The sequence below is a fragment of the Cavia porcellus genome, unplaced genomic scaffold (genome assembly GCF_034190915.1).
Source record: "Cavia porcellus strain 051 isolate PalLab524CR breed Dunkin Hartley unplaced genomic scaffold, mCavPor4.1 scaffold_1, whole genome shotgun sequence".
NCBI lineage: Eukaryota > Metazoa > Chordata > Mammalia > Rodentia > Caviidae > Cavia > Cavia porcellus.
Genome location: NW_026947484.1, coordinates 95,931,307 through 95,956,615, shown reverse-complemented (window position 1 = coordinate 95,956,615; position 25,309 = coordinate 95,931,307). Strand labels below are relative to the sequence as shown.

The following is a 25,309-nucleotide window of genomic DNA, read 5'->3' as shown; positions in this document are numbered from 1 at the left end:
CATGTATATAATTCTATAAATTACAATGAATCACATTATATTCCTATTTTTCAAAATGTAAAAGTTACATTACTATAGTTAAATTTTTAAGTATCTTTCAAAATTGCTAAAATATTTAAATATAATGTATATATTTAACTTACAATATTAGTATGAAATACTTTAATTTTGTTTAATATGAGGAAATAAACCTTCAACTTGTTTAGATGATGGACTCTCATTTAGATATAGTAAATACTGTTTCTTCTCTAAACTGAATGTAACACGTGATGTGTCCATTATGGTTCATAGAAGTAAATACAGAATACATTTTCTCTTTCCTTCACATAATCCAGAACATATTCAACCCAAAACGTATTCAGACTTGATCCTCAGGGAAAGATCAAATCTGAAGTGCACTGAGAATCAAATACAAAAAAGCAGTGGCTGCCCAATAGTTAGAGAAGCAGAACTCAGGTATAAAATGGAGACAAAAATCTAACCAAACTCATTCATGGTCCAGAGAATTGCAGCAGCTACTTTGAGTATCTTTCATGCAACAATGTCTGTGTTTTTTAAATTATATGCAAATCTATGCAAAATGAGTTCTAAGGAATTTTATTAACTTATTGCATTTGTAGGACTACAGTGCATTGTAATACCTCAAGGTGTCATAGTCTGACTAATGAGTTTAGACACACATGGGAGTTATATCGTCCCCAAGAAAATATGTGTTTTACAATGTTGTTCATACTGATTTGGATTAGATTGATCTTTTCAAAATTTGCATTAGGACTTAAATAACTCAATGATGTAGGTATAATAAAGTAAATAGGCTATTTCACTATCATTTGTATCAAGAAACAGAAGAGATAGTAACACTTCCTTTTTTCATAGAAAGTAACAGTTGTTTCTTTTTTTAATGTGCTGACTGTTGACAAATAGAAAACAAAATTGTGTGTTAAAGTCAAAAAAATAATGAGTGGGAAAGGAATATCCTGCTGGGGGATTTAATGACAAATGCAACTTAATCCTTCATACCCAACAAGATGGAGAACAAGTTTTGGTTGAAAGCATAGGAAGATGTTTGAAGCAAAGCAGATATATGTAGCAAGAACTTGTGGCTCAATGATCAGTGATTATTCCCTGTTGCTTGTTATAAGTCAGACACTAATCTTAGCACTTAGTCAATCAATTCTCATTTGTTCCTGAGAACAGGAACCTAGGATTTCATACCTAGTGAAAGCCTATCCTGTGCCCTGACCTAGTACTAGGCCAATGGAGACATCAGTGACTAAGGCACACACTGAGCAGTTCCACTCTTATTCCCATTTACAACAGGAACCATGAAAGCACAGGGAGCCCAGGAACTATGCAGTCACTGTTGACTCCAACATGAGAGAAAATACCAGTCTGAATCTTCAACTGTCACCTGCTATCTGGGGATATTTCTGAACAGAAGAACCAGAGCTGCCTCTGGACTGATCTGTATGTTCCAGTAAGTTGACTCCTTCTGGTGAAATGGCAGCTTCTTTCTCTTCAGATCTCCTCATTGTCCTTGTCTGAAAAGTGCTATTTGGTTAAGTCAGACATGGTGCTTAGTAAACTTGTTCATTCCATGGACATGTCTTGTTGTCTAGTTTTTGTCTTCTTCAGAGTATATGTTCATTAATTTGAATATATTTGTTAAAATTTTGTGCACCCTAGCTATAAGTCTGAGGACATGAGCTGAAGATAAATGAAATAAGGAACTAAATAGAATGGAATGAGAAAGCTATGGCTCAGATTTCACAGCTCTAAAGTTTCTCTGCATAGATTAGTACCATGAAAACTGTAGGATACCTGGAGAATTGAAGAGTGGAGCATGTTGCAAGATGACTCAGTTGAGAAACCCTGTGGCTTCCCATCTAGTCAGTTACTTGGTACCTTTTATTTATAGGGAAATAGCCTTGGCTTCTGTTTTAATTATACGAAGTTCCCTTAAGTATTTGGTCTCAAATACTGTGCAGTGTCACAATAGATGTAAAGAAGAGGGCTTGGGATCAAAAGAGTATTTTTGCAGATGTAGAAAAAATTTCACAAAAACAGCGTAGAACTGAAGCTAGTGTGCCTTTGACTTGTGCTTTTTTCAATGGATCTTCACTAATGTAATTACAGTGAATTATCTTTTGGAGCTTTTTGGATCTCCTCATACAAAAATGCTGAATAATGACTTGATACTTTTATGTATGTCAACTGAGAGGGCTTTAAATTCTCTATTTTCATTGGATGCCTGAAATTTGCCCTTCAAAATTACACCCTTATTAAGCTTGAAATCCAAATGCATTTTGAGTCCCTGGTTCAATGCTTTTTGCCAGAGACTTTTCCCAATGTTCTTTTTTCATTGTTGTATTCTCTTGTCTAACCTTTCGTAGGTCAGAAATATAGGTTTTATTAACTGAGCCATTGCCTTTTTAGCCTTCATATCTATAATTTACATGACTCCTTTAAGCAGTGAAATCATCTTATCAAATGGATGTAGGGTTGTTCAACCTCTATCACTTTAGGACCTGTGGTATATATAGATATAGACATAGACATAGACATAGATATAGATATAGATATAGATATAGATATAGATATGGATATAGATATGGATATAGATATAGATATTTTCCATTTTACAGGTAGTGTGGATTGAACCAAGGCCTTTTACATTGAGAATAGGCACAGCCCTTTTTTACTTTTTATGCTGAGACAGAGCATCACTAACTATTTATGAATAATTGGTACCCAGACTGGATTCAATCTCCCACAATGCTAGGATCATACCAGTCAACACTTATGAGAGGAAAACTGATTGTTATTTCTAGAGAAATAACATCACTACATACTAAACATATGAATTGATATGGAATAGCTGTATGGATGGTTTTTTATTCATCAAAGTTCTTTAATGAGTTTATTGCAAGATTATATTGAAGGTTTACAAAAGAGAACAATTAGTTGAGTTGGAGAACTGTTTCATCAGATTTCAATTTGTGTCAATTAGAGTATTAGTGAGAAACCAAGGACTGGGTAGTAATCAAAGACTCATTTGCTTCTATTGTGACAGTGATCTTCAAGAATGGGCAAAAAGTGCTGTATCCATGCTTTCCTTATTTCCTCACATGTTAAGGACAGAATTTTAATTTCTTAATGTGGCCCAAGTCCTTCTCTCTATACTGTTAATATATATTCATGATGCTTTAACTGAAAATAGCAAAACATGTCTTATATGTAAAATTGCCTTTTGACTTTGGTAGAAAATTATTTTCATAAAATGAATTCTAAATTAAATTCAGTTGTTTTTCCTGTTAAAAGTATCATTAGTACATTGTTGTACTAATGAAGGATGGTGTTATTGAAAGAACTTGTCATTGCTTCACCCAGTTACAATTTCTCTTCCATTTTGTTGGGCATTAAGTATCAGATGAGAATACATGTGGACTAATTAAGTATGGAAGGAAGTGATTTTTTTTTTTTTTTTTGCCTAGAGTGTAAGGCCATGAAAACACATGGCCTTCTGATTCACTAGAGCTTTCCCCCCTGTAAGCGAAGTGCCATAGGCACCTTTGCAGTCATATGTGGAAGATGTCAAGGCCAAAACATTGACATCACTTACATACAGGAGTCACCACATGAGTGTATGCTGAAGAACCACTGATGTGAACAGGAATTCATGCACTGAGCTCTAATGTAGAAGAAACAAACACTGGCACTGCGTTCTAATCACTAGAGGTTTTATAATCTATCAATTTGATGACAGATATGTTTTAAAAGTGTCCTAATAATATTTCTTACAAAAATATCAGACTCTAGAACTTCTGATATTCCTATAGAATTTCTAATGAAACATCAGAAACTATAACATGATTGGTAGAAAACAAAGGACGTATTTTCTACATAGGTGTTCATTCATAATGAATAATGCCCAGTATATGGTGCAAACAATGTCATGTTTGGATTTCAGATATATTTTAGCTGCAACAAAACCTGAGCTGAGTTTGCCTTTGGGACTCTGAAAAATTAGAGCAGGGCTAGAGACAAAAATAGAGCTTGCTTCTTCACTTGCTACCTTTTCCCAGGGAAGTGCTAAGAGAGAAGCAGTGAGGAATGTCTTCCCTGTCTATCTCCCAAGGTGAGGAACTGTATTCCTTTTTTGTTTAGGGCACAGATGATTCCTTTCAAATTTTTCAGGAAAGCAAATCCCAAGGATAGAGAAACCAAGTTTCTGCCTGTGTCATCTTTAGGTGTTCCTGCATCTGAGCTAGGTTCCTGAAGTGTAGTTCACATACAGCCTCAACCTCAACAGCAAGCTTGTCCTGGCAGATGAGATGGGAGATATGCTGCCTTAGTTGGCTGGTGTCTTGTTGAGTTTCAGGAAAGTATCTCCATTTTTCCAAGGTGAGCAGAAACCCGTTGTGCCCTTTAGGCATTTCTGAGACGGATCACTAGCAGCTCCATAGGAGCAGACCTGCTTCCCTGGCTTCCAGGCCCCAGGGCAGGCTCCAGGGAAGTGAGCAGGTAGGGCTGTAGCAGGGCCTCCTTCCCTGCTGCCCTCAGGAGACAGCTGTAGTCCTCTGAGCGCTCCGAGCTTCAGCGGGAGGCCGGGAGGGGGCGCGCGGGGACCGCCGCAGGAGGCAGCGGCCTGGGTGGGGGAGGGCGGAGCTGTGGGTCCCGAGGGAAGTGGGAAGCTGCGCGGCTGAGTCGTGGTTCCCCCGGGTGCTGTCCCCCGCGAGGCTGCTGCGTGGTTCCTCCCTCAGGTTCGGAGCTGAAGCAGTGAGTCTGAGGAACCGGGCGTCCGGAGCGGCCCGGCAGCGGCTCAGCCACAGCACCGCTGGTCTGGGCCCGGGCGGCGTTTCCAGACCTCTCTGTGAGGAGGCGCGATTCTGGCCCGGAGCCCTTTCCCGAGGGCGCGGGGCTCCGGGAGCGCGGGCTGCGGCGTGGAGGGCGCGTGTGGCGCCCGGGCTGTGGTGGCGGCCTGAAAGGGCCTTGAGGGACGGAAAGGGGGCGGCGAGGGCGAGGAAGAGGACGCCAGGGGGCTTTGGAGCTCAGAGCTGTGAGGATGAGAAACGTGACAGGACCGCCCCCAGCTTCTCAAGACTCAGGCGCCTCCTCAGACAAGGTTACTGGGCTTAGAGGGTCGAGGCTTCCTTCAGGGACCTGGGCTCAGGGATGCAGAAGCCAGGGTGAGGCTCAGGGCTGCAGAGAGAAGGCTTAGGGCAGAGAGAAGTGCCCAGGGTCTTCACAGGCGCCCAGCCATGTGTGCTGTGAAAGTGTGTTCAGCGCGAAGGTGAACATAGTCCTTTTTATGATCCTGATTTTGTTTCAGTTTTTAACTCTCCTTTTACTTGGACAGTATACAGTTTCTCCGGATATGCGTTTTTCATGTTGTATTTTCAGATCTTCTGAGTGCCTGTGGTCGTGTACTGAGGGAGAGATTCATAGATCCAGTTCCCTATTTTCCTACTGTAAGGGAAGTGTGACCTTTTTATTAGTTTGGTTATTTTTAGGTACATATGCGTTTGAAATATTCTTAGTTCTAGGAAGATTGTAGGGTTAATACAAAAGCCTCATAATGTCCATCTGTACAACAAAAGTAATGTATTTTCAGACTCCTAAATGCAAGGAGTGTTAAAATGACAGGAATAAGTTATTCTGCCTAGCGTTACTGAGAATCCTTATATTATCAATAGTAATGTTTTCAGGATGGGTGAAAGAGTTACCTGTTTTAGCTCCCCAAAAGAAGAACAAAGGAGAAATTGATACGTTAAATATAATGATGTTCATTACCTCAGTTGCCTTCAACTGCAGGAGACATGTATGTGAATATAGAAAAACCAGGCACCCAGCAAATAACCAATGGCATTTCTAGATCACTCTCCTTTTTATTTCTGAGTCGTTAACAGTTCCTATCTCATCTCGACCTTGACCTGTGCCTGAGGTGATTGCACTTCAACTCAGCTTCTGAGCTCATCATTGTCCAGAGCAAATGTGGGGCAAGTAAATCTTGCACATGATGGTTAATAACATTAGCCTTAAAAAAAAAAAAAAAAAAACTGGTTTCAGAAATTTTAAAGTATCATGGAGACTTTTTTGATCAAAGTTTATTTTTTTCTGGGCAGTATTTTATTGCTTTCTCAATTACTTTTATCTTAAGTTTACAACGATATAACATATTAGTGAAAACAAAAAGGTCCTGAATCATTAATTTCAGGATTTGTCACTGAATCATTTTTCACTTCTGCTCTGAACATTCCTAGAAAGCTATCACTGTGTTTGAGTGGACTGAAACAGGAGAAAATGATGGCAAATCATTTCAGGAGAAAATGATGGCAAAATGATAGAAAACAAAACAACAACAACAAAAAGAATTTAACTCCTCAGTTGAAAGACAGTGGATTTCCTTGTGTCCTGTTACTGACCTCCCACCTATTCCAGTGCCTTCTCTGGGTTAATTCTATCCATAAGCTGTGTTGCCCCCTCCTTTGCAGTCCATAACACTTTGTGTTACACTGATTTTCCTAGAAAGTTTAAGTCCCTTTATTATCTCTTGCCTTGTATATTTGATGTTGCTTTCTGGGATTTAAATTCCTCAAAGACAAGGGCCTGAAACTCTTACTTTTCAGGCATGTTTAATAAAGCACATCTACTAGCTGCTCAGCAATTGTTAACATCAGTAGCTACATAAATCTAATTGAATGTGAGACTTCCATTTTGTCCTTGTGTCAAAAATACTTTATTTTCCAAGGTAAACATTTAAATAAAGAATACAAATAACTTAATTCACAACTTTATAAATTGTTTCCAACTCATGTCCTTCTAAATGCAGTGCATTTGTTGCCAGTCACTGAATGAAAATTCCTGAAGGCATTGTCCCGTCCCAAGGACACAGAATGGCAGATCTTCGATCTTGTAAGTAATCTGTAAGTCTGTTAATGATGGAAAAGGTCCTGATGAGTTCTGCCTGGACTACTGTCCAGGCACAAATGCTGTTCTCCTTGGCACTGAAGTACCTGCTGATCTTCCATTAATAGCTCTTCAGACACAGAGTGGTCGTGGTGTCCCTCATGATCATGGTTTTGTCCTCCAGTCTTGCCTGCAAGATCATTAACTTCATATTATCTATCTGTTGGTGGAGTTCAAGAAGTAGGTTCTCCACAATGGTCTCATTCCACATAGTGGTGGGGTTGTTTTTTTCTGAAAATACGAAGATTTTCTTAAGCATCTCTTGGATGACAAGAGCAGCCTTCTCCTACTGGAAATGCTGTGGTTGCTTGATCTCTTCTGCAAACTTGAAATTGATCCTGTCCTGGTGGCAATTTTCAGGCTTTCCTTTCACCTGCCTCAGAAGCTCCAGATAGACCAAACCGCTGATGCATTGTTGTTGCTTGAGTTGAAGCAAGTTGTAACTTAAGGAAAGAGATGTGGTGAAAGCCAGCGGGAGAGTGACTTGGAGGATATAGTTGCTGGTCATGATGAGAACCAGAAAGGTGTTGTCTGTTACCTGTATCATGGAGTAATGTTTCCAGTGTGAGTATCCTTCCTCCATGGGTGCAGTCTGTTTAAATGGGATGGTCTTCTCTGTTTCATACGAATTTCCCACTTTCTGTTCTCCCTTTCAGTTTTCCTGAGTCATTTTTTACTACATTTGACCACTTTTGTAGCTCTGTTGCAGTAACAATCTGAGTACAGTTGCTATATATTGTTACATTTGTAACAATTTTTAAAACTTAAAATTTAAGCTTCTGTCTCATATAAGGTATTGTTTGTTCGAGGATGTTGGTCCATTGCTCACTTGCAGTGCTTTACCTTCTTTCCATCTTTTTCCTTCCCCTCATCTGAACCCCTTTGATTTTTCCCAGAGTTTCCCTTTTAGATTCATGTTATTTTGTCTTCATTTTATTTGTTTATTTATGTATGTTTTAGATTTCTCATTAAAGGAAATATGTGACAAAATTTTAACCTCCTACTTGGTATAATATATGTGAGAGAAGAGATACACAAATTGAAGATTTGTAAAGTTTACTTGTAGAGTTATATGGTAAAAGACAGAGAGAGACAGGGACAGACAGAGACAGAGAGAGAGAGAGAAAGAGAGAGTCAGAGAGCAAGTGTCTGGGATTAAAGAATGGACAACAAAGAACTTGAGAACCAAATAGCTCCCAAATGTCCAAGAGATATTAACTGAGAACGCAGTCACAGAATTCCAGCAGACCATGGGTAGGTTTTTATGCATTGTGATGATACATTAGGTGGTTTGTTGATTGTAAAATTCTGAAGGTCCTTGGATTGTGAAATTGCTAAATCAACCAGCCAGTACTTTTTTTAGGCATTGAGAAGAAGCTGCTGTGGATGGAATCAAATTTGAGCACCGCAGAAGTAATGGGCACAAGGAAAGATCATTTTAGGTCAGTGTTGGTGAAGCTATGGCACGCATGGTTTCTTTTTCTTTTAAGATAAAAGGTGTTAGGTTTATTCTAAAGTAAAACCTCAGTAGTCAGCTTTAATTGCACTGTTGGTTCTTGGTGACAAATAAACGAGTTGTGCATTGTAGTTTGGGCCCTTGTCTGTAAAAAAAAATTCACTATCACTGCTCTAGGGACTGAACAATTCATAAAAGAAGCTGCTCAGCATTTTCAAGTTTCACAAAAGCAAGAGAAAAAGGAAGTCTTAGAAAAGCCACTGTTACCACTCTGTAGTTCTAAACATGTGAAAGACAGAAAAGTGTGAAATGTGATCTAACTCAAATTTAGTATTAGGTAAAAGAGTCCTAAACTAATTTACATTCAAATCTGAAAATGTCTCAGGAATACATGTATACTACAGTACTGTAACATATTGTCACATAAAGATTTTTGAGATTCTAATCAATTATATAAAGTAATCTCAACTAGAATTCTATCACACCAGAAATGGATTCACAGATGTGAGAAATTACCAGAAATGAAACAGAAAACTACATATTGGTAAATTCTACAGAGTCACAAGACAACCTGCCATTGGAGTAAATGCTTCAGTTCCAATAAAGTATTAGCAACTAGAATGAAACAATACATAAAATTACTATTATGTATTGACTAAGGTATATTTCAAGAGAGAGCAATCTATTCGATGTTAATGGGTTCATATGATGTTATATGGAGCTGATTATGAGGTAAAAAGACCAAACCTTAGAAAACATTACAGAATACTAAAAATAATGGTGAAGCAAAGGTGATCTATTTGGTCACAACTCTAATGTCAGAGGTATAATAGAAAATACTGATAAATGTGAGTATGGATGATAAATTAAATTTTAGTATGATGAAGATGTACACATCTCTAAGGTCAAAGACCAGTCACAATGAGGGATGATTTTATTTCCTTTCAAATTGCTGTGAAAATTAATAATCATCCAATAAAATTCATACATGGAGCTCTCAGCTGGGATGAGTCTGCTCCCCACCCAGAGCCAGGGAGGCTGTGTTAAGATCATTGTTCCTAGAGCTCAAGCACCCGCCCAGAACCCAGCCACACTAGACTCATTTTGGGAGGTTTTGCAGCCTGAGTAGATTACTTCCACCAACCTTCTTCAATAAAGGGAGTGGAGAGCAGATGAAGTGAGTTTCTGGGCATTGGTCTTTGCCCAGGGAGGGCTTTAGACCATCATCCACAGTGGATATGTGCATGCTCAGCTAGCACAGGATGGCCTGAGCGTCTCACTGGACCATGCTCAGCAACCTCCATTTAGTCCAGGAGCCTAGGGCATAGCAGACGATTTCCAACACATCCAGTGGAAGCCTTAGAAAAACACTGGAAACACAGAAATATAGGAAAATGACAAAATAAAAGACCAAAATGCAATCTCCCTCCAGCCCATCCCATGAAACCCTAGGAGCCATGTACATAGAAGAAAATGTAATACACCTGAAATACCTGTAATAATAGCAACTGAAATAAAGAAGCAACTCCAGGAAGCTATAAAGGATTTCAAATTAGAAACAATCTCCCAGGTAAAAGAAGAAATGATGAAAGTAATGAAAGAGATGGTAAACACATATAAGAAGGCACAGTTTAAAAATTAGAGGAAGAAAACAAAAAGATAGTAACCATGGATGAACAATTTAAGAGACAAACAGAATGCTGGAATCAGATTCAAAGAGATATACAGGAAATCAAAAATTACATTGAAAGTTGTCAAAACCAACTCAATGAAAGGGAAGATAGAATTTCAGACCTCGAAGACAAGATTTCAGCTGGTGAACAGAAAAAGGAAAGATCTTTTTAAAATCAAGGAATCAGGAAATAACAATTCAACAGCTGCAAGATGATGAAAAGAAAAACAACATGCCATTAATAGGGATAAATGAAAATGAAGGAAACAGCACAAATGATATCAAAAGCCTATTCACAGAAGTCATAGCTGAAATTTCCAAACACAAGAATGGAAACCCACATTAGGATAGTGAAGCATATAGAACTCCACATAGCCATAACCAAAATAAAACTATACCCTGGCATATAATAATCACCATCCCAGAAATCCAACATAAGAATAGAATATTAAAACTTGTCAGAGAGAAAACACAGATCACCTAAGAAGGAAAGCCTATCAGAATTACAATAGACTTCTCAGCACAAACAATGAAGTCAAAAAGAACATGGAGTGAAATATTTCAGATCCTAAAGGAAAATGATTTCCAACCTACACTGAGGTACCCTGATAAACTGTCCTTCAAAATGGAAGGAGATATAAGATGCTTCCATTACAAAGAACAGCTGAAGAACTTCATGATCACCACACCAACCCTGCAAAGTATACTGAAAGACAGTGTAGATACACTTAGGAAAAAACCACTAAGCAAAGAAGACAAACAGAACAGAAAGATAAAGCTGCAATAGCAGAAAGATAACATGTCAGCAATAAACCAACCATTAACGTGACAGTTATAACCATTAATGTAAATGAACTCAATGCACCAATTAAATGCACCAATTAAAAGAAACAGACTGGAAGAATGGATCAAGAAACGAAATGCAACCATATGCTGTCTACAAGAAACTCATCTAACCCAAAAGGATACTCACAGACTGAAAGTCAAGGGATGGAAAACAATATTTCATGGAACAGGAACCCAAAAAAAAGCAGGTATAGCCATTCTGTTTGCAGACAATGTGAACATCACCAAGAATGATCCAAAGAGATAAAGGAGGTCACTGCATACTAGTTAAGGGAAAACTTCAAGAGGAAGAGATAACAATCTTAAATATGTATGCACGAAATTTGGGAGCACCTAGCTATACAAAACAAATATTAACAAATGAAAAATCAAATAAGCAATAGTACAATTATAACGGGAGACCTTAACACACCATTGACACAAAGAGACAGAGCAACTAGAGAGAAAATCAGCCAACAAATAACAGAACTGAATCACACCTGTGAACAAATGGACTTGGTGGACGTATACAAAGTCTCCCACCCAACAATCAGAATATACATTTTGGACTTCCGGGAGAACATGCTGGACAGATAGCAGCAGCTATGGAGGTTCTCTGAAAGAACCAGCTTGGAATTCAGGAATGGTGCGGAGTAAGGAGTCATGAGCAGGTGGAGATGTGCCCTGCTGACCCAAGAACGAACTGGGCTGAGAACAACCAATTTTGAGTGCAATCCTGGTGCTATAACAGGAACAAAAAAGCCTCCGTGTGGAAGCTGCAGCCCGTGGCATTTGAAGCCGCGATTTGGGTTCCCGCCACGTGTTGACTGTGTCTACATCAGCTCGGCAGGGAGAGAGAGGCGCGGAAGCTCTGAGAACAGGAATCGGCAAACGGAGTTGAAAAGAGGACGGGCGGGGAGCTGTACATTGACTTGCGGTGAGGTGAGTGAGAGAAACTGACACTCTTCCCAGGGTTTGGGAGACTCCAACAGAGGACATTCTAGGACTGGGCAGACTTGCGGGAGCAGGGCGCTGCGGCGACTTCAGCCACGTATCCCCCTCTCAAGCGGGATTGGTGAGAAGTGCCTAGCCTACGTGACGCTGCCGACTGAGACCCACTGGGCTAGCACAACCCAGATCCCACAGCCTGAGGGTGACCTGGAGGGGCGGGCCCCGCATAGGCTGCCTGATCTGCAACTTCCTGGTGTGCTGCGGTGGGCAGGAACACCTAGCCTGCGCAATTCAATCAGACTGTGGCTGACAGGAAATGAAGTTGGGCCTCCTATATATGCCTGCATATATAAGGAACAAAGAATATGGGAAGAGGGAGCGAAAAGAAAGACCCTTTGGCCCCCAATCCTGAGAAACAGGCAATAGCGGACACCACACCAATAGATATAAAGCGCCATCTAGAGAGCCTCATAGATCAGTTCAGGAATGAAGTTATTAATGACCTGAAGCTAGAAATAAGCAGAATAGTTAGAGAAATGCTAAGCACCACCCAAGAAAAAACAGATGGTGGAATGGAAGATCAGAAAAAGAGGGGAGAATTGTTTGATGGAAAAGATGGAGAAAGCATAGAATACATAAAGCAGGTTCAGAGAGACTACCAGGAAACTAAAAACTCTATCGAAAACTGGCATAACAGCTTGAAAGAAACTAAGGACAGACTATCTGAACTGGAGGGCAGATTTGTAATATGGGAGAATGAAATGAAAAACTTCTTAAAAGTAACAAAGAAACAAACAGCAATAATACAAAGACTAGAAGATGATAAGAGGATCCATAACTTAAGAAGAACATAAAAGAAGAAGTAGGGACACAAACAAATGAACTACAAAAGCTACTCACAGAAATAATCCAGGAGAATTTTCCTAATTTAGCAAAAGGTAAAGATACTCAGTTGTATGAAGCATACAGGACCCCAGCCACCTACAACCCAAACAGAGCTACACCCAGGCATATAATAATTAAAATTCCAGAAATTCAATATAAGAACAGAATATTAAAAGCTGTCAGAGACAAGAAACAGACCACTTACAAGGGAACACCCATCAGAATTACAGCAGATTTCTCTGCACAAACCATCAAATCACGAAGAGTGTGGGGGGGAATAATTCAAGCTTTGAAAGATAATAATCTCCAGCCAAGATTGATATATCCTGCACAACTATCCCTGGAAATTGATGGAAAAACAAGGTGCTTCCAGGATAAAGAAGAACTAGGGGAATATGCAACCACCCATTCAACTCTACAGAGAATACTACAGGATATTCTAAAAAAGAAAAATACAAAGAATCCAGAAATAGTGGCAGAGAGGCCACAATGAATGGAGCAGAAAACAAAATGAAGAAGACAGACTGACAACTAATGACAGAAAAAGAGCTTAACAGAAATGAGGCAGAGAAGATTGGATAATAGGAACAGCTATTTTGGAGAAAATGACGTCTTAATAGGTAATACTGATTTAGTATCATCTTGTTTTGAAGTCTCATCAAGCTTTTGTTCTTCTGTCTCCATTGGCTAAACAGGTTGTATCTTACTGGATTTTATTATGTATGACAGTATAAGCAAAAACCTTTAAAGACAAGGAGATTATAAAGAAACCATTGTTCATTTTCTGTTGGTTGATTCTTAATACCCTGTAATGCTGTCATTCTCTTAAATGGTTTTACATTGTTTTGATATATTTGATGCTACAGTATAGAAAGTTATACTCAAAGATTTCAAGGAAAGAGACAATATGGTAACTACTTTTATGTCAGGATTATCTTGTGGTGAAACACCATTCTGCTTAAATGGTTATGTTTTGATCTGCGCTGTTTTGCTGTTATGCCCTCTTTTATCTCAATCTCCATTTCATTATTTACTTTTTTATTTTTATCCTTTTAATTAAGGGAAAAATAAATAAAAAATAGCAGGATATATTATAGTAACCCACTTTGACTTTCCATTATCTTGATTTGAAACCCTGTATTGCTCTCACCATCTTGTTTTTGACTGGTGTCCGCCTTTACTCTTTTGCTTGATAGTACCAGGTTCGAAAGTTTAAGCAACAGCTGTGAAGATAGACTCATTATAACGCCCATTCTCGTTGACTATTATCTACTTTTGAGGGCCTATAATGTCTCCAATGTTTTGGTTTTGTCAGTTTTGTTCTTTACTGTTTTGTTCAATTTTATTATAACTGATGATATAGGCAACTCTATTAGAGATAGCGGGAAGCATTATGGTAACCATTGTTGATCACCTTGTATTACGTTTTTACATTATCTATTATGTCCACCCTTTTGATTTGATTGACTCTGTTCTGTTATGTCACATTTGGTTCTACTCCCTTCCAAAAAAGTAATAAGAACTGTGGGAGCAACAAAACCCAAAATGGGTAATTGTCATTGTACAAAAGAGAGGAAAGGAAAGTGCTTTAAACGATATAACTGCATGTATATATAAGTGTATAAGATAGATAATGATATCACTGAGTTTTGTTGAATCATTGAACAGAACTGTTTGCAGTCTCACTGTTGGAATGTCCACCTTACAAGCTTTAATTTTGTGACTTGAACAATTATTTCTAAGATGACAATATGTAATCCATTAACTAGTGATTTCCTACTGTTTATTTTTTTCTGTAAATCTGTATAACTTGTACCCTTTCTCTGCTTTTTTTTCTCCTTAAATAAAATTTTTTAAAAAACAGAATATACATTTTTCTCAGCAGCACACGGAACACTTTCTAAAATAGACCATATATTAGCCCACAAAATATGCTTATGTAAATACAAAAGAAGAAATTATCCCATGCATGTTGTCAGATCATAGCACCATGAAACTAGGAGTTAATGACAAAAGAAACTGCAAAAACCACACAAACATATGGAAATTGAATAATATACTCCTGAGGAATCAGTGGGTCACAGAGGAAATGAAAGAGGAAATTAAACAATATCTACAAGCAAACAAAAATAGAAATACATCTTACTGGAACCTGTGGGACACAATGAAATCAGTCTTCAGAGGAAAATAAATTGTGGAGAATTTCCACATCAGGAAAACAGAATGAACACAGATAAACAACCTGATGCTACACCTCAAACATCTAGAAAAAGAAGAGCAAGACAAGCCCAAAGCCAACAGAAGGGAGAAACTTATAAAGATCAGAGCATAAATCAAGGCAATAGAGACTAAGAAAATAATCCAAAGGATCAGTGAATCAAAGAATTGGTTCTTTGACAGAATAAATAAAATTGATAAGCACCTAGCCAAACTTATTTTAAAAAGGACAGAAAAAACTCAATTCATGGAATAAGGAATGAAAAGCATGAAATCACTGTAGACCTTCTGGAAATACAGAAGATCATCAATACCTACTTTGAAAACCTTTACTGTCATAGATTTGATAACAGAAGAAGTGGACATGCACTACCAAATCTGGATCTAAAAGATATAAAACTGCTGAATAACCCAGTTTCAATTAACGAAATTGAAAATGTAATTAAATCCTTACCAACAAAGAAAACACCAGTCTAGACTGATTAACTGTGGAATTTTACAAGAAATTTAAAAAGATTTAATGTTGACACTCCTCAAACTCTTCAATGAAATTGAAAGAGAAGCAATTGTCCGTAACTCATTCCTGGAGGCAAATATTACTTTAATCCCAAAACTTGAGGAAGGCCCAACCTAAAAAGAGAAAGGTCAATCTCCCCAATGAATGGAGATGCAAAAATTCTCAATAAAGTTTTGGTAAACAATACAGCAAATGATCAAAAGATTATACACCATGACCACGTGGGATTCATCCCAGGAATGTAGGAATTGGCTCTCCACATGCCGAAAACTAAAACTAGACCCGTGCCTATCACCGCGTACTAAACTAAAGTCTAAGTGAATCAAAGATCTCAATATTAGAAAAACTAAATCTATTGGAAGACAAAGTAGGTAGAAATTTAAAGACATGTGGGTTAGGCAGAGAATTCCTGAACAAACACATCACAGAATCAATAACTGGGATCATGCCATATTTAAAAGTTTCTGCATGTCAAAAAAATGTTCAACAGTCAAACAAAACCCACAAATTGGGGAAAAATCTAGATGATCTGTCCCTCAGACAAAGGACATCTGTCTAGAACATATAAGAATTAAAAAAACACCAGATCCCTGAAATTCAAACACCCAGTCCAAAAAAGGCCATCTGAGATGAATACACAGTTAGGTGAAGAAATACAAATGGCAAGTAAGTACATGAGAAAATGTTCAGCATCATTGGTCATTAGAGAAATACCAATAAAACCACACTGAGATTCAATCTTACTGCAGAAAGAATGGCCATGATCAAGAATGCTACCAACTACAAATTCTGGCATGGCTGTGGGTCAAAAGGAAGTTTTCTGCACTGTTCGTGGGAGTGGAGACTGCTGTAACCACTGTGGAGATCAGTCTGGAGACTTTTCAGACAGCTGGCTTTCAAAGTCCCTTTGAGTTAGCTATTGCACTTCTGGGCATATTCCCAAAAGAACTGAAAACATCATACTACAGTGATATAAGTGCATCCATGTTTATAGCAGCACAATTTGTAATAGCCAGATCTTGTAAACAACCTAAATTCTTATCAACTGAGTAATGGATAAAAAAGTGGTATTTTTATACAATGGAGTACTACTCAGCTATAAAGAATGATTACATTGGGATATTTATAATTAAATTATTACAAATCAATACCATAGTCGTAAGAGAAATAAATCAACTCACATGTGTAAATACTGTATAGTCTCTCTAGTGTAAGAAATGGTAAGAGTACATAAGATACAAAATACTCAGTAAATACAGTGAAAGGACAAGAATCTGCCTAAAGGGGAAAAATAATATCTCAGAGAAAGTGAGGAAAAAGAAAAAGGAAGCTAAAAAAAAATCAAAAACTATATAAACACACTTAAGATAGTTAAGATCATTGTGTTAAAAATTCTGTAGTCTTGGAGGAAACCGTTAAGATTCATTGGATTGGAACCATTGTGCATATTATTGTATGGTGATGTGAGGAACTCTTGTGGATCATCATGTAAAATAACAACCTTAGTTATGCTCCTACCACCTTGTTTTGGAGACTTATATTGTCAGTGGTTTGAGCCCTTTGCTATTTTTATTTATTTGTCTTATTTGCTTTGTGTTTTTCTCAGAATTTGTTTTGTTTTGTTTTTCCCTCTAATGCAGAAAGGATAGATATACATGTAGAGACTCATACATGTGTAGAACTTGTAAACAGTTTATGAGAACTTCTAAACAGTTTGTCTTTTTTGTTTCGTATTTTTCTAGGTATTTGTTTTGTTTCTCCATTTAATGCAGAAAGGATGGATATACATGTAGAAGCTCATACATGTATGTAACTTCTAAACAGTTTATGAACTTCTAAACAGTTTGATTATATAATGCACGATGAAATTAACAGCTACTATGTAGAAAAAGAGACACTATGGTATCCAGTGCTGATTTCGTACTGTCATGCTGTGAAATCCAGTAATACTATTATTCTTTGTTTAGAGTGATTTTAGTCTGTTTGGTATTGTTTATTTCAATACTATTGTTTATTTCAACATACAGGAAGAGATAGACAAAAATTTTGAAGAGAACAAGAGACATTATGGCAGCCATTGTTAATTTCCCTATTGTCTGGTTTTGAAGGTCTACAATGCCTTCATCAATCTGTTCTGATCAGTTTAATACTGTTTTGATGTACATGAATTCATTGTGTGTGAATATATGAACAACTGTTTAGAAGAAAACAAGAGACAGTATTATAGCCAATGGCGATCTCTTGTCTTGTTTTGAAATTTGTGTTACATTGTTTTCTTCTGATGTGCTTTGTTTTCTTTTGTTGTGCTTGGTTTTACCCTCCTTAAAATAAAATGTTAGAAAACATACATCTTTCTCCTTGTATTTTTGGTGCTGAAACTATGTATATTGAAGAAATACAAATACATTGATTATATATTTTTAATGTTATTAAAATGTAACAATGTTCAAAAAATAAGCATTTACAGAATGTTTATCCATTGACATTCTAATAGAAATTTTTCTCAGCTGCACTTGGGACATTCTCTAAAATAGACAATATACAAGCCTATAGAACATGCATAAATAAATGCAATTATCTCATATATATTATCCTACCATAATGCAATGAAATTGAAAATTAATGAATGACAACACAAAGTCGAAAAACTTCATACCCTTATGAACAATCCATAAGTGACAGATGAAATTAAAGAAAATAATATATGTGATCAAATGAAAATGAGCAGAAAACACTGGATACTACAGAACATAATGAAAGCAGTCCTATGTGGGAAATATATAACAGCAAGTTCTCACATCAGGAAAATGGAACAAGCACAAATAATCTAATACTACATTTGAACTTGTGGAAAATAAAGAGCAATTCAAGCCCCAAAATCATAGATAGGAGGAAATCATATAGATTCGTGCAGAAATTAATATAATTATGTATTATTAGTATATATAATTATGTAGATCTGTGCACTACCAATTTCAAGAATCTTTACTCTCACAGAATTGGAAATACAGAAGAAATGAGATTCCTAGAAATGTATCATTTACTAAAACAATAAAGAAGATACAAAAATTTTAAAAACCAATATCGTTTTGGAATTTGAAAACAATTAAAAGCTAATCGACAGAGAAAAGTCCAGCTTCTGATGGATTTAAAGCTAAAATCTCCAAAAAAATTTATAGAAGATTTAATACTAGGAAACCTCAAACTCATTAATGAAATTGAAAGGGAAGAAGTTCTCTTCTTTCTGGAGGCAGGTATTGCTCTGATCCCAAAACCAGAGGAAGACCCAATCACAAAACAGAACAACAGGCCAATCTCTCTAATGAATTTAGATGCAAATATGCTTAGCAAAATAGCAAACAGAATGCTTCTAATCATCAAAAAAGAGTATACACGTTGACCAAATGTGATTCATCCCAGAAATGCAGGGATGATTCAGCATATGCAAATCTATAAATGTATCATACTATATCAATGGAGTCAAAGGAAAGATCATACGATCATATAAGTAGATGCAGAAAAAGATTTTGATAAAGTACAACATTTAGTCATGATAAAATCCTAGAGAAAATCTGAATAGATGATCTCAACTTTACTCTGATAAAAGCCCTCTTTGACAAGCTAACAGCCAACATCAAACTAAATGGACAAAAATATTCACCTTAAAATCAGGAATAATGTAAGGATGTCCACTATCATCATTCCTTTTAAATATGGTTGTGGAGACGTTAGCGATAACGATTGGAAAAGCGAAATAACAAGAATAAGGATAGGAAAGTCAGAAGTTAAATTATCACTCTTTGAAAGTGATATGATACTCTACATAGAAAACCACCTAAAACACCATCACATGACTACTACAGCTAATAAGCAAATTTTTCAGTGTAGCTGGATACCAAGTCAACATTCATAACTCTGTAGCATTGTTGTACACAAACAACAAACTCACTGTGAGAAATTAGAGAAACAGCACTTTCACAATAGCATCCAAAAGTGAAATAGTTAGGAATCAATCTAACAAAAAGTGTAAAATATTTATATATTGAAAATTAGAATATTCTGGAAGAGGAGCTTGAAGCGAATGTCAGGAAATGGAAACATACCATTGCTTATTGATATGAAGAACTAACATTTTGTAAATGGCCATCCTGCCAAAATTGGTACATAGATTTAATGCAATCCTGATCGAAAATTTTAACTTGCCTCACAGATCTAGAGAAAATGTTCATAAAATTCATTTGGAAATAGATGAGACCTATAATAGTGCTGGAGATATAGCTCTGTGCCACCATTCCTGCCTGCGAATCACAAGGTTCTGAGTTTGATTCCTCTTCCAAAAAAAAAAAAAAAAATCAAACTGCCAAAAAACCAGCAACAAAAACAACTCAGGACACATGACAATCCCTGACTTGAAATTATACTAAAATTTCTGTGATTGAATCAGTATGGTACTAGCAAAAACAGTCCTGAAGGTCAATGGAACTGAATAGGAGATGCAGCTGAAACAAGGACCCTCAGCTGTCTCTGACGTAGTGGCCAAAGGTTCTCTGGAAGAGTGGTAGCCTCTTTAGTAAATGATGCTGGAAAAGTCAGTATTTGACATGCCAGAGATTAGATCCATGTCTATTACCATGCACTCAACTATAGTCAAAATGAATCCAAGATCTCAATATTTAAATAGGAACACAAAGCCTACCAGATGGTGATGTACGCAGGAGTCTTGAAGAAATAGTAATAGTTCATGAGCAAAGTGCAAATGATGCAGGAAGTACTTTAAAGAATCGTCAGCTGGGATCTCTTTAAAAACTTTGTACACTGGAGGAGAAAAAGTATTAGCTATCTGTCCCTCATAAAAAAAAAAAGTTAACTGAACAATAATGAGGCCTCCCGAATTGATGACCCAATCCAAGAAATGGCATCTGAGTTCAATACGCACTTCTAAAATGAAGAAATATGTAAAAACACATACAACATTACTGGTCATTATAGAAATGCAAATTAAAAGAACACTGAGATTCCATCTCACTCCAGAAGGAATGTCTGTCATGGAGAAATCAATTAAGAACAAGTTTGGGGGCTATCTCTAGTGTTGGTGGGAATGTAGGCTGCTCAACCACAGTGGAATTCAGTGTGGAGAATCATCAACAAACTAGGATTGGAAGTCCCACTCAATCCAGATCTTTCTCTTCTTGGCATTTTCACAGAAGAGTTGAAAACATCATACCACTGTAATATATGTGTACCCATGTATATAAACGCATAATTTGTAATAGCTAAATCTTGGAAACGACCCAAATGCCCATCTATTGTGGAATGGATAAAAAAAAAAAAAGATGTGCTATTTCTATACAATGGAGTATTACTATAAAAATGGAGAAACTCAATGTTTTATAGGTAAATGGATGCATTTTGAGACCATACTAATAAGTGAAATAAGATTCCCATGTGTAAACATCATATTGTTTTCCTAATGTAATAAACTGAAATAATAAATAAGATTCAAAATATACAGTATATGTTGTGAAACTGAAATGAAAAACTGCTGAAAGACAAACTGCAATGTGTGAATTGAGGAAAGAGAAGAAAAGATTATATGTATATGTATATGTATATGTATATGTATATGTATATGTATATATATGTATATGTATATATACTCACATGCACACACACACACACATATCCAGAGTAGATAATTATACTACTAATCTCTGTTAGTTCATCAAAAAGAATAGTGCTTTCATTGTTTGATCATTCTCACATGCTTGTATCTTGTAATGTGAGTAACTACTTTTAAAGTGACAACATGCAATGTATTAACCATTATTAATCTGTTATTTTGTTTTGAAATAATATATTATTATTATTTTGTTTAAAAATTAACATATAGTTTTCTCTCTCTCTCTCTTCATATATATATATATATATATATATATATATATATGTATAGTTTTCTTTTTTTCTTCATTTGTAATGGCTACCAAAACTTGTAATCTTTTGTTACCTTTTGTTAGATACATTTGTTACTATTTTCACTTGTGATCTGTCTTTCATTATAATAGTGTTACGCATGAGCCCTATAACTGTTGTGGAAAGACACTTTTCTCCATTCTGTATATAGAGCCAAAGAGGAGTCTTCCAGTCTATACTCTCTCCCACATTTGCAATGCTGCCAGCCCTGGGTTGCTGCCCAACCAGCACCATCCACTGTGTCTCTTCAGGACCCTGACTGTGAGATTCCCAAAGTGTCCCTCTCAGTTTCAGCTGTCAGTTTGCCCTGAGCCTGGATTTAGTTTCCATATTGGATACTAAACAGTTCTTTGGCAAATCTGTGTAATTCTTACAATCACATATAAGGGTTGTGATGGCAGTTGTTTATTTCAAATCAGCTGGATGAAGGTATACCTATAGAAATAGTAGAAAGGTTGTTTCTGCATGTCTGTGGCAGTGTTTCCAAAAGAGACTGACACTAATATCAGTGCACTGAAGGGAGATCAACATTTCCAACACACCCAGTCATCTGCAATCCCAGATAAAACAAAAAAGGCAAAGAAAAGGCAATTTTATCCTCCCTGATGGAGCTGGGAGACATGTCCTCTGTGTTAGTTAAAGATAGGTTTAATAGCCTATGCATGCCTGCTACTGCCATCGGAAAGCTTCCTTTTTTGGGCAGCCAGGGCAGGAGGGAGATGCAGCCAGACCTGTCACTGTCATGCCCACCATCACCAATTGAAAGTTTACCTCTGTTGGGGAAACAGTGTGGGCAGGGACAAAGAGTCAGATAAGTCCCATGTGGCTGCAAGCCACCCTTAGAGAACCTTCCTTCCTTCAGGCAGCCAGTGCCCACCGGGAAAATCACATAAAAACTACCGTGTTTGCCTGCTGTCATCAGGGGCATCCCAGTGTAGACATGCAGGTTGAGAAATGAAGCAGCGCCACCACCACTACCACCACCCACAATTGGTGAAGCTTTAGTGTAGTTGCATGAGTTGGGCAAATCCCACCTTATACCCTGATACCCAGGCTTCATGAAAGTCGTGTGCCTGACCCATTTCCCTACACAGTATAGAGGCAGCCAATGTGGCAAGTGTCTGGGACCACAGAATTGGCTTGTTGGGAGAAACTCAGGAAAATGTGAATACAAAGGAGCAAAAGGCAATCTCAGACATCCAACCTACACAGAAGTCTGGGAAGTGTAGACATGAAAGAAAATGAAAATCACACACATGTTATCTCCTAGAGGATAGCAACTGAAGTAAAGAAACAACTTCATGAGACTGTAAAGTAATCAGATTACAAATAATTTCTCAGACAAAGGAAATCACAATCATAATGAAAGAACTGTTGAGAATAATTTTTTTAAAAAAATAGGAGCACTGGAAAATGATGGAAACCTTTAATGAACAATATGGGAATCAATTGCAATGTATGAAACAGATTCAAAGAGCTATGCAGGAAATTCAAAGGTCAATATCAGGTTTCTGGGAAGATGCAAAAACTATAAGCAGAGTAAACAGCCTCTTTGAGAGGTACACTCCAGGTGCTGAAATTTAGTATTGTGGGTAAGACAAAAAGGAAGAAAAAGGGAAGCAGGTTCAAAGAGAATACCAAGAAACTAAAAAGTCTATGGAAAACTGGCATAACAGCTTGAAAGAAACTAAGGACAGATTATCTGAACTGGAGGGCAGATTTGTAATATGGGAGCATGAAGTGAAAAACTTCTTAAAAATAACAAAGAAACAAACAGCAATAATACAAAGACTAGAAGATGATAAGAGGGTCTATAACTTAAGAATTAAGAACATAAAAGAAGAAGTAGAGGGGCTGGGGATTTAGCTCAGCGGCATAAGTGCCTGCCTTGTAAGCAGGCAGTCGTGAGTTCGATCCCTGGTACCGATAAAAAGGAAAAAGACAAAAAAAAAAAAAAAAAAAAAAAAAAGAAGAAGAAGTAGGGACACAAACAAATGAACTACAAAAGTTACTCACAGAAATAATCCAGGAGAATTTTCCTAATTTAGCAAAAGGTAAAGATACTCAGTTGTATGAAGCATACAGGACCCCAGCCACCTACAACCCAAACAGAGCAACATCCAGGCATATAATAATTAAAATTCCAGAAATCCAATACAAGAACAGAATACTAAAAGCCGTCAGAGACAAGAAACAGATCACTTACAAGGGAATACCCATCAGAATTACAGCAGACTTCTTCACACAAACCATCAAATCACGAAGAGCGTGCGGGGGAAATAATTCAAGCTTTGAAAAATAATAATCTCCAGCCAAGATTGATATATCCTGCACAACTATCCCTGAAAATTGATGGAAAAACAAGATGCTTCCAGGATAAAGAGGAACTAGGGGAATATGCAACCACCACTTCAACTCTACAGAAAATACTGCAAGACATTCTAAAAAAGAAAAATACAAAGAATCCAGAAGTAGCAGCAGAGAGGCCACAATGAATGGAGCAGAAAACAAAATGAAGAAGACAAACTGACAACTAATGACAGAAAAAGAGCTCAACAGAAATGAGGCAGAGAAGATTGGATAATAGGAACAGCTATTTTGGAGAAAATGACGTCTTAAGAGGTAATACTGATTTAGTACCATCTTGTTTTGAAGTCTCATCAAGCTTTTGTTCTGTCTCCATTGGTCTAAACAGGTGGTATCTTATTGGATTTTATTATATATGATAGTATAAGCAAAACCTTTTATAGACAAGGAGATTATACAGAAACTCTTGTTTATTTTCTGTTAGTTGATTCTAAATACCCTGTAATACTGTCATTCTCTTAAATGGTTTTACATTGTTTTGATATATTTGATGCTACAGTATACGAAGTTATACTCAAAGATTTCAAGGAAAGAGACAATATGGTAACTACTTTTATGTCAGGATAATCTTGTGGTGAAACACTATTTTGCTTAAATGGTTATGTTTTGATCTGTGCTGTTTTGCTGTTATGCCCTCTTTTATCTCAATCTCCATTTTATTATTTACTTTTTTATCCTTTTAATTAAGGGAAAAATAAATTTAAAAATAGCAGGATATATTACCGTAACCCACTTTGACTTTCCATTATCTTGATTTAAAGCCCTGTATTGCTCTCACCATCTTGTTTTGACTGATGTTCCTCTATTCTGTTTTGCTTGATAGTACCAGGTTCGAAAGTTTAGGCAACAGCTGTGAAGATAGTGGGATTCATTATGATGCCCATTCTGGTTGACTATTATCTACTTTTGAAGACCTGTAATGTCTCCAATGTTTTGGTTTTGTTGGTTTTGTTCTTTACTGTTTTGTTCAATTTTATTATAACTAATGATATAGGCAGTTCTATTAGAGATAGCGGGAGGCATTATGGTAACCATTGTTGATCACCTAGTATTATGCTTTTACATTATCTATTACGTCCATCCTTTTGATTTGACTGACTGTTCTGTTATGTCACATTTGGTTCTACTCTCTTCCAGAAAAGTAATAAGAACTGTGGGAGCAACAAAACCCAAAGTGTATAATTGTCATTGTACAAAAGAGAGGAAAAGAAAGTACTCTAAATGATATAACTGCATGTATATTTAAGTGTATTAGATAGATAATGATATTACTGAGTTTTGTTGGATCATTGAACAGAACTGTTTGCAGTCTCACTGTTGGAATGTCCACTTTATAAGCTTTAATTTTGTAACTTGAACAATTGTTTCTGAGATGACAAAATGTAATCCATTAACTAGTGGTTTCCTACTGTTTATTTTTTTCTGTAAATCTGTATAACTTGTACCCTTTCTCTGCTTTTTTTTCTTTTTCTCCTTAAAT

At 36.8% G+C, this 25,309-nt stretch overlaps 1 pseudogene; it reads right to left on the bottom strand.

The window, feature by feature from the left end:
• The window catches only part of LOC134476596 (interferon alpha-21-like), a 95,328-nt pseudogene that overhangs the window by 11,550 nt on the left and 58,469 nt on the right, over positions 1–25,309 (bottom strand).